Source organism: Penaeus monodon, chromosome 36, assembly GCF_015228065.2.
Source record: "Penaeus monodon isolate SGIC_2016 chromosome 36, NSTDA_Pmon_1, whole genome shotgun sequence".
Lineage (NCBI taxonomy): Eukaryota > Metazoa > Arthropoda > Malacostraca > Decapoda > Penaeidae > Penaeus > Penaeus monodon.
This window is the reverse complement of record NC_051421.1, coordinates 31,016,345-31,023,844: the sequence shown is the minus strand read 5'-3', so window position 1 is coordinate 31,023,844 and position 7,500 is coordinate 31,016,345.

Sequence of the window (7,500 nt, the reverse complement as noted above, 5' to 3'; positions counted from 1 at the left end):
AGGGAGAGGGGATAAGGGAGAGCAAGAGATGAGGAGAAGAAGTCTAAAGTGGGAAACAGATTTGTCCAAAATGTTTGCGATTTTTTGTTTGCAACTGAGTGAATGCATTTTCTCGGAACCGTGTTGGTATGTTGGGTGAGCTACATATATAGAATATACTATGCTGCTGATGATAGCTACAGTACCTCTATATATGTAATGACTGTGTGTGTGTGTGTGTGTGTGTGTGTGTGTGTGTGTGTGTGTGTGTGTGTGTGTGTGTGTGTGTGTGTGTGTGTGTGTTGTGTGTGTGTGTGTGTGTGTGTGTGTGTGTGTGTTTGTGTTGTGTGTGTGTGTGTGTGTATCGTGTGTGTGTGTGTGTGTGTGTACGTGTGTGTGTGTGTTTGTGTGTGTGTGCGCATTTGTGTGTGTGTTGTCCGCAAGCTTATTTTCATTGACTTTCTCAGATGACACATCAGTATATTCGACATAAACATAATACTGAGTATACCTACAGGTATAACGGGTTCAGTTTCAATCATTAGCAATTTCTGTTCACATATGTGCGTGGAATAAATTTATGCAATTTCGAAGGATTATCCAACTTTCTTTAACTTAGGATATTGGATTTTTTTTTGTGTGAATATCTCTCTTCATATCCATGTTTCCGTCTGTTATTCTATCTCTCTTTCTTTTCTTTTCTTTTTTTTCTTTTCCTTGCTATTTTCTTTATTTTTTCTGGTATTTTATTCATCTGTATTTGTGCATATCTATTTATCGATATAGAGATCTATCTGTCTCATCTCTGTTAGTCTACAGTGTTATCTGTATATACATCTATCTATCTATCTGTCTATCTGTTTATCTATTATTTTATGTGCCTCTCTGTCTCGCAGCTATGTGAATGACCTTAGGGCGGGTTCACTGAGTGTGTGTGTGTGTGTGTGTGTGTGTGTGTGTGTGTGTGTGTGTGTGTGTGTGTGTGTGTGTGTGTGTGTGTGTGTGTGTGTGTGTGTGTGTGTGTGTGTGTGTGTGTGTGCGTATGTGTGTGTGTGTGTGTGTGTGTGTGTGTGTGTGTGTGTGTGTGTGTGTGTGTGTGTGTGTGTGTGTGTGTGTGTGTACGTATATATATGTTTGTTTGTTTTTTGTATGCATATATGTTTGTTTGTTTTTTGTATGCATATATGTATGTACGTATGTATGTGTGCATGTATGTATGTATGTATGTATGTATGTATGTAAGTATGTAAGTATGTGTGTGCGCGGAGCTCGTATTGACCGGCCGGCAATGTCACGTTCGTAATCTTGATCTACGTGTCTCGGCAGGAGTCATTATTATGTAATAAGAAAATATTGAGCAACATGACAATTTTAGAGAAGGGGGTAGGGGAGGGGGGGGGTCAGGGAGGACGCAGCGCTTGATACGCACGCACACAGGTACACACGCTGCACGCATCCCGTGTACACACAGACAGACAGAGAGGTGGACACACATGTACGCAAGGATTACGCGAATTTTTTTCTTTGCTGTTTTTTTTTTTTGTTCGTTGTCTGGGTAAATGTTAGTTTGTTTTTGTTTTTTATGTCTGTCTCTCTAGCCTACCTCTCTCTCTCTATCTATCTATCTCTACCTTTATCTGTCTCTTTGTCTATATATCTATCGTTCTCTCTCTCTCTCTATTTTTCTCTTTCTCTCTCTCTCTTCTCTCTCTCTCTCTCTCTCTCTTTCTCTCTCTCCACACACACACACCCACACACACACCTACATCCCTCCCCCCCCACACACCTACATCCCTCCCCCCCCCCCACACACACCTACACACACATACACACGCGCACACAAGCACAAGACTGACACGGTTCCAGGAGGCATAACAATATGCGAAATGATGCAAGCGTTGGCCACGCAGCGCCCGGGTCCAGGCAAGGTGATGAACTTGCTTTTCAGTTGGTCAATATTATAGGTCACGCTACACTTGTCTGTATGTGTGTTATTTCTTGTTTATGGTGTTTGTTTTTCTGCGTTTGTGTGTGTGTGTTTTTTTTCTCTCTTATTGCTGGATTTTCGTTTTCGCTTTTAAATTTTTTTTTTTTTTTTTTCGTTTTGTTCTCTGTATCTGTAGCTGTATATTTGTTTACCTGTTTTTTTTTTTTTTTTTTTTTTTTTTTTTTTTTTTTTTGTCTGTCTATTTATCTGTTTATTTATCTATCTGTCTATGTGTCTGTTTGTCTTATCTATCTTTCCTTCTTTCCTCATCTCTCTCTTTCATTAATTGATAATAACAACAAAGATATGTATACTGTAATTAATATTCATAAACAGGCTATTGGTAGAAATAATGATGGTGATGAAAGGAAGATGTTAATAGTAACCCACAATTATATAAATTACAAAATTATATCACTTTCTGAACTTTCGTAAGTAAGGAAGCTGTTAAAATTAATAATTTAGTCTTTAAGCTTTAAAGTTAATGATTTATTCTAGATGCTTCAAGGATAATAATCTAGTTTTTAAGCTTTAAGTTCCGTCTGCCAGTGGAACGGAAAATATTATCCAAATAGATTTTTTTATCCCTAATGTAAATGAAGAAACAAAAACTGATTTATGATTGATATTGTTTTTTTTTTTTTTTTTTTTTTTTTTTTTTTTTTTTTTTTTTTTTACTTGCGTACTTAATTGCTGTTTTCTGTTTTCTTTTATTTGCTAAATCTGATTATTATAATAGTGATTGACATGATGATAATGATGATTATGATAATTATAATGAGGGGGATAAGGATACTGATAATAAAGACGATGATAATGATAATGATCATAATAATAATAATAGTGATATTAATATAATAATGATAATGATAATAGTACTACGAATAATGATATTGATATTAATGATGATGATGATAGTGATAGCTATAATAATAATAATATTGATAATAATAATATTAGTAATAATAATAATAATAGTAATAATAATAATAATAATAGTAATAATAATGATAATTAGTATTATTATTATAATATTGATATTAAAGATGATGATGATGTTAATGACAATAATGATGCTAATAATGGTAATGATATTAACAATAGAACAATACTACTACTGATTATGTTTATATCGAAGGCCGCCATCAGACTAAGGCATTATTGTCTCTACCCACTCCCGTATAGTTAGAGTCAATGCCTGGGCGAGAGAATGAGAGGGGCAAACTGTTGCCCTTGCAGCAGGCTCCCTCCCTCCACGCAGCTGATGGATCCAAAGGAACGGCAAAGACCGATACGGTTTGGCACCAGCGGCGTTGCAGGAGTTGCCAGAACGAGGTCAAGAGCCACAACGAACTGCCTCAGGGACTCCGGCTCCGGATTTTTCCTCAGGATTGATTCCTGAAGCCTTTTTCATCTCATAGACACTACAGTGCAGTGGATTGTTTTGTATAGGGTGGGATCCTATAGCCTTTGTCCATGCACGGACTAAACTACAAGCCAGCAGTCGGTCTTATCTGCGTAAAGACTGACCTTATATTTACAAATCCGTGTGTGAATGCATACACACATGCACACACGTACGGTACATGTGTGAATGAATGCACACACACACACACACACACACACACACACACACACACACACACACACACACACACACACACACACACACACACACACACACACACACACACACACACACACACACACACACACACACACACACACACACACACACACACACGTACGAATTTTAGTGATAATGACAATGACGATAATAATAACATACTCATACTACTACTGCTACTAATGATAATGATGTTAATAATGATAATCATAAGAATGATACTACTACTACTGATAATAATAATGATAAGGACAATAACAACAACGACTATACCAGCAACAGTGATAATGACACTGATAGCACCAGCAAAACACACTAATTGTACTAATCCACTAAAGATACTTGACCATCATCATTTGTTTCATTATCAATCATCATTATTATTTATATCATTGTTATTATTAGTAGTATTGTTGTTGTTGTTGTTATTATTATTAGTGTTTATGTTGTTATTGTTGTTGTTATTATTATTATTATTATTATTATTATTATTATTATTATTATTATTATTATTATTATTATTATTATTATTATTATTATTATTATTATTATTATTATTATTATTATTATTAATATTGTTGTTGTTGTTGTTTTATTATTATTATTAGTGTTTATGTTGTTATTGTTGTTGTTATTATTATTATTATTATTATTATTATTATTATTATTATTATTATTATTATTATTATCGTTATTATTATTATCATTATCATTGTTATCATTCTTCTCCAAGGCAAGTACACAGCACTGAAGTAATTAGACCGTCAGTTTATGCACATTTATTATTTACACGTTTAGAAAGAAGGCAGAGGGAGGGAGAGGAAAAGAAGGAGGAGAAGATAGGGATGAGAAGGAGAGAGGGAGGAGAAAGGAGCTTAAAGAGAAAAGGGAGATTATGAAGAAGGAAACGAGGAGACTTGAAGAGGAAAAGGAGATGCGTAAGGGGAAACGGAGGAGGAAGGGAGAGATGGTACAGAGAAGAGAGAGAGAATGGGTGAGGGAGGGAAACGGAGAAGGAAGGGAGAGATGGTACAGAGAAAAAAGAGAATATGGGTGAGGGAGGGAAACGGAGGAGGAAGCGAGAGAGGCGGGGGAGTTTAAGGAGAAATAGGAAGAATTGTGAGTTGATTCAAGGAAGATTTGGGAGTGAGAGGGAATGACAGAGCGGGGAATGGAAAAGTAGAGAGAGAGAGAGAGAGAGAGAGAGAGAGAGAGAGAGGAGAGAGAGAGAGAGAGAGAGAGAGAGAGAGAGAGAGAGAGAGAGAGAGAGAGAGAGAGAGAGAGAGAGAGAGAGAGAGAGAGAGAGAGAGCTAGAAGAGAGAGAGAGAGAGAGAGAGAGAGAGAGGAAAGAAAAAGGGGAGAGGGAAAGAGAATTACCTTTTTTTTTTTTTTTTTTTTTTTTTTTTTCTTTTCTTTTGTCCATAGAAGTTTCCAGGTATCCCGCCTGTGAATTATAAAACATGTGTTATTAAAACACATTCCAAATCATAAATCCTAAAAAAAAAAATAAATAAAAAAAATAAAAAAAAAAGAAAAGGAGAAGGGGAAAAAGGGGAGGAGAGAGAGAGAAAAGGGAGAGGGGAAAGAGAAAAGGAGAGAGGAGAAGGAGGGGAGAGAGAAAGAGAGAGAGAGGGAGGGGGGAAAAAAATAAAAAAGGAAAAAGGGGGGGGGGAAAAAAAAAGGGAAAGGGGGAAAAAGGGGGGAAAAGGGGAAAGAGAAAAAAGGGAAGAGAAAAGGGGGCAAAGACAAACTTTAAAAAAAAAAAACCCGGAAAATCGCATTGACCCAACAATGGAAAAACCTGATTGTCTAACGTTCCGAGACGATCTCAAAGCTGATAAGGAGAGATGACCATAAATATAAGAGATAAGAAAGGCGATTGCCGTGGCTCCGTAGCGGTCAAGGTTACGAACCAATCAGTAATGGGATTCGAATCTATGAAGTTGATGGTTTGCTGGTCGCGTGCGTGGGATCGGGTCGTGCGTAAAAGGAGTTGGCGAGTTTCAGGAAGTTATTGTTGTGACTCTCTGGCGCTTGTTTGTTATTTGTCGGTGTTTACGTCTCTTCGTTTTTGTTTTGTTTACTTTCTTTGTTTATATCGGTATTATCTTTCTTTCTTTCTTTTTTTCTTTGTCTCTAATTTCTGCTGTCTTTTTCCCCTTTTGTCCGTCATAGTTCTTCTGACTATTACCTCTTTCTTCTGTCGCTCTATCTCTCTGCCTGTCCCCCCTCTCTCTCCTCTCTCCTCTCTCTCCTCTCTCTTGGTTTTCTCCTTTCCCTCTCCCCTCCTCCTCTCCTCCCCTCTCTCCTCTCTCTCTCTTTTCTTTCCCTTCCCCTCCCTTCCTTTTTTCTCCCTTCCCTTCTTCTCTCTCCCTTTCTCCTTTCCTGGCCTTCTCCCACTTCTCTTTTTCCCTTCTTCCTCCCTCTCCCCCTTTTCTCCCCTCTCCTCTCTCTCCTCTCTCTCTCCCTCTTCTCTCTCCTCTTCTTTCTTTCCTCTCTCTCCCTCTCTCCTCTTCTCTCCCCTCTCTCTTTCCCCGTCTCCTCTCTCTCTCTCTCTCTCCTCTCTCTCCTCCTCTTCTCTCCCCCTCTTTTTCGCCTTCCCCCCCCGTTCCTTTTCTCCCCCTTCCTCTCCTTCTCCCCCCCTCCTTTTTCTCTCCCCCCCTCCTCCTCCCTCTCTCTCTCTCTCTCTCCTTTTTCTCTCTCTCCCCTTTCTCTCCCTCCCTCTTCCTCCTCCTCCCTCTCTCCTCTCTCTCTTCTCCTTTCCCACTCCCCCTCTCGCGTTTCCCCCAAAAATTTCCTTTTTCTTTCCCCCCAAAAAAAAAAAAAAAAAAAAAAAAAAAAAAAAAACTCTCCCCCCTTTTCCCCCCCTCTCTCTTTCTCTCCCCCCTCTCTCCCTCCCTCCCTTCTCCTCTCTCTCTTCTCTCTCCTTTTTCCCCCCCCCCCCCCCCCCCCCCCCCCCCCCCCTCTCCCTCCCTCTCTCTCTCCTCTCTCTCTCTCTCTCTCTCCCCCCTCTCTCCTCCCTCTCTCTTCTCTCTCTCTCTATCTCTATCTCTTTCTTTTTCTCCCTCTCTCTTTCTCTTCATCTCTCTCTCTAAATCTCTCTCTTTTCTCTCCTTTCTCTTCCCCCTCTCCTCTCTCTCTCTCTTCTCTCACTCTCTTCTCTCTCTCTCTCCCTCCCTCCTCCCTCCCTTCTTCTCAATTTCTCTCTCCTTCCTGGAATAAACATCCAAAAACTAGCCCTGTTTACCGCGGTTCTGTCAGTCACACAGACCGACAAATAGGCGTCAGCTGGTTTGAGTATGTTTATGAAAGCATTTGGGTGGAGAGCAGACTTTGGGGCTTCGGGTCTATGAAATACCCAGTTGTAAAAACGTAGAGCGCAAACAGGTATTTACACAATAGGGAAAAACGGGAATAAAAAAACAAGGTAAAACCAAAAGGATAGTTAAAAAGAACGCCCCCTACAGATACAGACCGTACTCTCTTTTTCTGTCTCAGCTCACACACGCGCGCGCACACAAACACACACACACACACACACACACACACACACACCACAAAACACCCCCACACACACACACACCACACCACACACCCCCACACACACACAACACACACCACACCACCACAAAACCACAAACACCCCAAAACACAACACCCACCCACACAACACAAAAACACCAACACCACCACACACCAACACCCTCCCCCCACCAACACCACCCCCACACACACACACATTCATACATTCATACAGTATATATACCCCGTACTGACTACCGCGTGTGTAGAGGCAGTGCCAACGCGACGTCTCGTGTGCCTCGGAAATATATAAATCCCAGGCGGCTTCCAAAGTCCAAACGATGCCAAAAGGAGAATAAAATCACAGGGAAGATAATCGGGAGGA